Genomic DNA, 6,121 nt, shown 5'->3' on the forward strand with positions numbered 1-6,121 from the left:
TGCCAGGATCCAAATGATGCTCCTGACCTGGAACTGTGTTAGCCCCTCAGGAGTCTCAGTTCAATCCATGAGTTCCAGGTTTTCTCCCGTTCCATGGCTAGGCCCAGGCCTTAGCCTCTGTTCACGATACTGATATTGGCATTTGTCCCCAAGGCAAACCTGCTGCTCCTGCTGCCTTTTGCTCGTCTTTCATATAGGTTTCAGCTTAATGTTATTTTTTTCTTCCTTTTGTGATTTCTCTTTCTAATGTGCCCAGCAATGTGCTAAACATTATGTTTCTTGTAATTTATCCAGGCTCTACTTGTATTTTAATGGGAGAGCCTTTTCTTTTATCCAGGCTGCCAGGAATAGGCATTACTGCAGTTTTTCTATTTTCCTTCTTGTTTTTTAAGTGCCAGGAACTTATTAGAAGCCGGTTGACTTAAGCTTTGACTTCAAGTCAATAACAATCACAGCACAGTGGCAACATAACAGTGATCTTAGCATTAAGCACAGAGGGCTGTGGGGGCCCAGAGGAATAGCGTGTAAGTCAGATGGGGGTCTGGGGTGACTTCCAGTAGAGGTGAGTAGGAGTTAGCTGGACAAGTCTAACTCATAAGGCAAAAGGACAGAAAACATAAGACATATAGTAAAAAGAGTTAAATCATAGCACTCATTCTGCATGAGAGCTGTAAATGCAGAGAGATCACTTTGGGCTGAATAATTTGGGAAGGTTTCATGGAAAAGATATGCTTGAGTTAAACCTTTAAGGTATGTGGAGCTTAGGTGAAAAAGGAAGACATTCTAGGAAAAGCAGGGGTTTGGGGATGTGAGTTGTGACTAAAGGCATAGCAGAACAACCCCCCATAGAGACCTGGCAGGCAGAAGGGGTGTGTATGAACGATACTGAGAAGTCAACTAGAAGAACACACAACCATTATTATAGTTATCTGTTGACTGAATGAATGGATGAAAGGTATGAAGTTTCCATTAGAGGATGAAGGAACTGGAATTAGAAGGAACCAGCCAGGCAGATGGTTCCATGTGGGAGGAGAAGAGGGACTGGACCGGGCTGCTGACACATTAGAAGTGACAGGCATATGGAAAAATAAACCACTGGTGTTAGAATAGATGGAAGCATCCAAGGAAACCCTGCCCTTACCTTGGTTGGGCCTGGGGATATATCCATTCATTCTGGGATACACCCAGAATGTGGAGCTAGAACTCATGACCCCAAGATCAAGAGCCGCATGCTCTTCTGACTGAGCCAGCCAGTACCTGCCCCCCGACCAGGGATGTTTAAGTAGCCTATTTTTAAAAGATTTTATTTATTTATTTGGCAGAGAGAGACACGGGAACACAAACGGGGAGTGGGAGAGGGAGAAGCAGGCTTCCCGCTGAGCATGGAGCCCGATGCGGGGCTCGATCCCAGGACCCTGGGGTCATGACCTGAGCTGAAGGCAGACGCTTAACGACTGAGCCACCCAGGCTGGCTCAATTGGAAAAGTATGCAACACTTGACCTTGGGGTCGTGAGTTCAAGCCCCATGTTGGGTGTAGAGATTACTTAATTACTTAAATAAATGAAACTTAAAATCTAAAATGAAACAAGTTATTATAGTTTAGGCAATCTTCAGTTTACTGGAGTAAAGGTTTGAGGACTGCCTACTGCTTCCTCCCCACCATTCCTACTCCCTCCCTAGCACCCAACTCTGCACTCCCATGACCTCACCCACCAAACGTCATATTTTTTCATTTTAGCCCAATCATAAGTTGAAGATAATTTATAATTCACTAAAACTTGAAATAATAATTTACTACTAAACCAAGACAAGCTCTACATGTCTAGTCTGTGGCCCCAAATAAATAAACTTATTGTTTATTTTTGTGGATAATAAGCAACTTTCTTCAGAAATGAAAGCAAATGCCACATTCACTTACATACTAAACAGGGGGACTAATGTCATTATATATTTGTCTAAGTGTTTCATCTCACGTTATGTTTCCTCAGTAGGCCTATCCCTTCTTTGCCTCGGATTGTCCTGCTGGCTTCATACAATGAGATAAAGCTAAGCACAACATATATATATAATGCATTTTTTAAGAAATGTTCATGAGAAGGTATTTGTTTGCTGGAAAGAGCATGAATTCAGTTCACATTTTAGCTTTACCACTTATGATTTTGAACATTTATTTAGTAAAGTTTTTCAAACTATAGATTGCAACCCATTCACGGGTTGTGAAACTGATTTAGCAGGATGCAAAACAGTATTTTCAAAAAGGGAAATAGAATAGAAAATATCAGAATGCATTGCATATAGTTAGGGTATTATTTCATGAAACCTTTATTTATTATTTTTTTAAAAGATTTTATTTATTTATTTGACAGAGAGAGACAGTGAGAGCAGGAACACAAGCAGGGGGAGTGGGAGAGGGAGAAGCAGGCTTCCTGCTGAGCAGGGAGCCTGATGTGGGACTCGATCCCAGGACCCTGGGATCACGACCTGAGCCGAAGGCAGACGCTTAACGACTGAGCCACCCAGGCGCCCTCATGAAACCTTTATTTCAATGAAGACACATTTGTGTGTTCTTCAGTGATCATGATGATAAAATGTATTTTTTATTGTGGGTTGAAATAAAAAAAACCTTGAAAAAAATGACCATTCTGAAGCTCAGTTTCCATAAAAATGGTATAATACCTCTTTCACGGGATTGTAATGAGGAATAAAGAAGTAATGTTTGCTTTCATATATAGTAGGGGCTTGGGCAGTAACTGCTGGCTTCTTTATCTTTTCTCTGAAAAAAAACCCCAAGGGCGCCTGGGTGGCTCAGTCGGTTAAGCGCTGGACTCTTGATTTCAGCTCAGGTCATGATCTCAGGACCCTAAGATCAAGCCCGGCACTGGGCTCTGTACTCAGTGTAGAGTCTGCTTTCCCTCTCTCTCTGCTTCTCCCCCAGACCCCTGCTGCTCATGCTCTCTCCCTCTCTCTCTAGAATAAATAAATAAAATCTTTAAAAAATAAAATAAAGGGGCACCTGGGTGGCTCAGTTGGTTAAGCGACTGCCTTCAGCTCAGGTCATGATCCTGGAGTCCCAGGATCGAGTCCTGCATCGGGCTCCCTGCTCAGCAGGGGAGTCTGCTTCTCCCTCTGATCCTCCTCCCTCTCGTGCTCTCTGTCTCTCATTCTTTCTCTCTCAAATAAATAAAATCTTAAAAAATAAATAAAAAATAAAATAAAAATATGTTCAGCGTGGCAAGGAATTTTAGAGAATATCATAAATGTCATGATTTAATTTAATATAGGAAACAAAGAATAGCATTCAGTTTTATAATTTGACAACTGAGATCAAGAAGAAAAGGAAATAGGAAGAAGAAAAACTAGTTTAGTCAAATATTTACTTGTTAATATTTTTAATTTATTAATTCATTTATGAAAAATAACTTTTCCCAAACCAAAAAAAAAAAATCAGTAAGACAGTTGGCATTGTTTTATATTTTTGGAAATCCCTTTAATGCCTGACTGGATTCTCACATCTGCTTCTGCATTCCATCTGTTGCTATATCAACAAACATAATTTCTTCTCCATGTGGCAGAAACTAAGGATATGGCTAGAATACAAAGATGAATCCTCCCCTCCCTTGAGTTCAGACCAGAGGGGTTTGGAGACTTGTGGAAAGAGAGAGTGAATCAAATAAATAAATAAATAAGTTAGTGAGTGAATAAAAAACTAAATAAATCTCCAGAAAAAGTCAGAAAGACCAAGTTATACAGAGATGCAAAGAAATTCACACTTGAGCCCTTAGAGCTATAAACTCAGAAAACTCAACACTCTTCTGCTTAATGTTGTGTTTGTGAGGGGAGGGCAAGGGGAGGAGGTCTCACTTGGTTAATAAAGGTCTTAATAGGGGCACATGAGTGCTTCATGCGGTTAAGCACCCAACTCTTGATTTCAGCTCGGGTCATGATCTCAGGGTTGTGAGATCGAGCCTGCATAGGGCTCTGCACTGGGCATGGAGCCTGCTTAAGATTTTTTCTCTCCCTCTCCCTCTGCCCCTCCAACATCCCCCTTCCTCTCTAAAAAAATAAAGGACTTAATAACTGTCAGTAGCTATCAAAAGTTCCTACTTAAAGATTGAGCAGAGATGTTCCTGAAATCTTGTTTTGTTGTTGGAAAATAAAAAACTTCCTACTATAAAAAGTAAGGCTTTCACATCCCTTTTCACAATGTTTCAAAAACTGGCCCTAAGGGGGCACCTGGGTGGCTCAGCCCGTTAAGTGTCTGACTTCCACTGGGGTCATGGTCTTGGGGTCCTGGGATCGAGCCCATGTCCAGCTCTGCACTCAGCAGGGAGTCTACTTCTCCCTCTGCACCACCCCCCGCCCCCCCCCCCGGGCCCATCCTCTCTCTCAAATAAATAAAATTTTTTTTTAAGATTTTATTTATTTGTCAGAGAGTACAAGCAGAGGGAGCGGCAGGCAGAGGGAGAAGCAGGCTCCCCACTGAACAGGGAGCCCAATGCAGGATTTGATCCCAGGACCCTGGGATAATGACTTGAGCTGAAGGCAGATGCTTGACCAACTGCCACCCAGGCGTCTCTAAATAAATAAAATCTTAAAAGGGGGGGTGCGTAAGGCCCTTGGGAATCCTACCCCTGGAAGGGAGGGATGTGTGACACTTTAAACTCTAGGTTAAAGCAGGATCATTGCCTCTTGACCCTTGCCTGACAGCTGATTGGGAGCTGGCCAAGAGTTACAGGACCTGACAGGTGGGCTGATGATTCCCCCGTCCAGACCAGCGGTGACAAATTCAAACTATCTTTGGCACTCTTGGCTTCTTTCTCTGCTCCTCTGTCATTACTGTACTCCCGCTTTAACCTAGTTTATCAGCTTGCCCTCTCATGATTCAAGCAAATTCCCATTTCTTTTCTTTAACAGTTTTTTAGTCTTCAGAATGCTCTCTTTTTTGTTCTGCTGGATCCTGCCCAATATCTCTTCTAATACCTGGCTTACAGTATTTTTGAGAGGTCTTCCATTCATTCATTTGCCATATACTTAGTGGCTAGGCCTTCTGTATTAATTAAACATACTCCTCTCTATTCCTTCAGCATTTGGGTACCCCACTTGTTACTTCTGTACATACTGCATGTTTTACATAGGTATTTCCAAGCTACTACTTTTTATTCTGCCTCCCCATTTGCTTCCATGTATTTTTAAAATTTCTTCTTTAATTTCCTGATTATTCTGGAAAATCATTCTATTCTGCCTCCCCATTAAACACAGAAGCAGTGACCCTTTTCTTTCATCATCCTATATTATTGTCCCAATAATAGTAATGTAGTGCTATGGTAGTAATCTGTACTCTCTTTTAATCCTCACAAAACCCTGTAAAGTGTTGATATTCCTGGATCCACTTTGCAGACATAGAAACTGAGGTTCAAAGAGGTTACTCCAGTCCTCCCAAATCAAACAGACTTTAAGTGGCAGGGAAGGTGGCATACAAGATCTGGGCTAGCCTCAGAAATCTAGCCTCAACCACAAATATTAAGTAAGGCCCTATGAGGGTTGGGACAGAGGTTCTGAGGGAGAGGGCTCCCAATCAGTAATACTGACAAATACACAAAAGCAAAACCAGAGGTCCAGTTGCAGGGCGTGTTTTTATTTGTTTAGTTGTATATGGTTTGGTTTGGTTTGGTTTGGAAGACGGGGTTATGATCACTCACCTCTCCCGACCTGGCCCTGTCCAGCCCCTCCCTGGAGGGATCGACGTCCGGAGGCTGGAGGCCAAAGGCTATCCAGGCAGGTGGTGACCTCGGAGGCAGAACCACGGCCTCGAGTCGCGCCGCTAACGGCGCAAGATTGACGCGGTTGGACCGCGCCATTCCCGAAGCGATAAGGGGCATAATCTTGGCAGCGTCCTTAAAGATGAATAGGAAAAGGGTGGTGAGGGTGACTATCTTCCCCGCCCGCCCTTTCTCTTTCTCCACTCCCCGCCGGGCCCCCCGCGTCCATTCCACGGCCTAATTTACTAAGAGAGTCTTGTGGAATAGGGGAGGGGGGAAAGACACTGATAGCAATTACGGTAACTCGGTTGCTAACACAAACGGGCTCATTTACATGTAATTTGCATGTTCAGGTACTTAT

This window comes from Callorhinus ursinus, unplaced genomic scaffold (genome assembly GCF_003265705.2).
Source record: "Callorhinus ursinus isolate GAN/ISIS: 27379988/994484 unplaced genomic scaffold, GSC_fseal_2.0 scaffold90, whole genome shotgun sequence".
In the NCBI taxonomy this organism is placed as follows: domain Eukaryota; kingdom Metazoa; phylum Chordata; class Mammalia; order Carnivora; family Otariidae; genus Callorhinus; species Callorhinus ursinus.